The following is a 1,376-nucleotide window of genomic DNA, read 5'->3' on the forward strand; positions in this document are numbered from 1 at the left end:
GCCCGGGGCCGAGCCCTGACCCGCCTTGCAACGGCGGAGGGCTGCAGAAAACGCTCAGCATTTCTCATCCCGGTCCACACTTGCACGCGGCTGGCTGGCTGACTCGTCTGATCCAGGCACTGTGTTTTGGGATATGGAGAAGGACCCTGCAGCTGCCCCCGGCTCTGGGGAGCTGCTGTCTCCCCGGCAAGCAGTTGCGGTGAGACTTTGCCCGGTGGGCTGTGCAACCAGGGCTCCGGCGTGGTGGTCTGGCCGCGAGGCAGGGGTTTGGGGCTGGAAGCCACGGAGGGGACACAGCAAAGCCCAGCTCAGCGCCTGCAACCGAAGCCCGAACCCCTCCACCCTGAAAAACATGATCTGCCACATTCAGTCTTGTCCAGGAGGTCCCACACGTGGTCGGGTGACTAATCCTGGCCCTTCGCCCCGGCTGATTGCTCAACGGGAGCGACAGGAGCCAGAGTGTCTCCTCCCTCAGCCCCGGGGAGCCTCGGCAAGGCCGTCCCCTCCCAACGTGGGGACGTGGAGCCGGCTGGATTTTGCACCGGGGGTCCCCGGCCATCCCTGCCCGCTGCCGAGCCGTTTTCTGCTTCGCCCTGAGCAGGAGCAGCGAGCATCGTCCCTGCTGAGCTGCGGGTCCCAATTCAGCCCCTGCCTTCCAAACCCGGGCTGCGAAGAGCCACTCGGTGCGAAAAGGCTGCACTTTTCAGCCTGCAGCTCTTTTAGACTCCAGCATTTCTTGGCTCGGGCACGGCAGAGGTTCCCTGAGCTGAGGGGTTTCTATCACCTTTGATTTCCATTTTCTCCAGCACCGGCAGAGCGCAGCAGGGCTGGGGCTGCAGATACTGGCCTGGGTATTAAAATAAAAAAGCCGAACAGCCTCAAAAGCTTTTGATGGCTCTTGCATAATTCCAGCTTGACCTGACAATACCCTTTTAAGCCACCAAATCTCTCAAAGTCATGAAAAAGCCACCATAAAAATTCACATTTTTTTTTATGATCACGTCTTCTACCCCTTTACAGCAACTACAGGGTTCAAAGACGACCGGGACAAGTCCACGAGACCGCAAGGCAAGGATGGAGTTTCGGCTCCCGTTATGGTTGGACTGGCTTCCAGACCTTCAGCCCCAGATAGCAGGGAAACGCGGCCGCCGGGTTTCAGCCAGGAATACCCAGGGAAGTCCCTGGGCTCTCGGGAAAAGAGCTCAGGCACCGACAGCCGACAGGAATTTGGCTTTTATATCTGAAATGTCAGTGTAGCCTTTCATTGTGAACCGAGCTCATTAAAGCACAAGCGCCCGCGTGCACGTGTGGGTGTGAGGACGGAAGCCTGTGTCTTCGCCCTCCTTCCCCCCCCCCCAGCTCCGCCGTGTCTCCCA

The sequence above is a fragment of the Pygoscelis adeliae genome, unplaced genomic scaffold (genome assembly GCF_000699105.1).
Source record: "Pygoscelis adeliae isolate BGI_AS28 unplaced genomic scaffold, ASM69910v1 Scaffold422, whole genome shotgun sequence".
NCBI classification, from domain to species: domain Eukaryota; kingdom Metazoa; phylum Chordata; class Aves; order Sphenisciformes; family Spheniscidae; genus Pygoscelis; species Pygoscelis adeliae.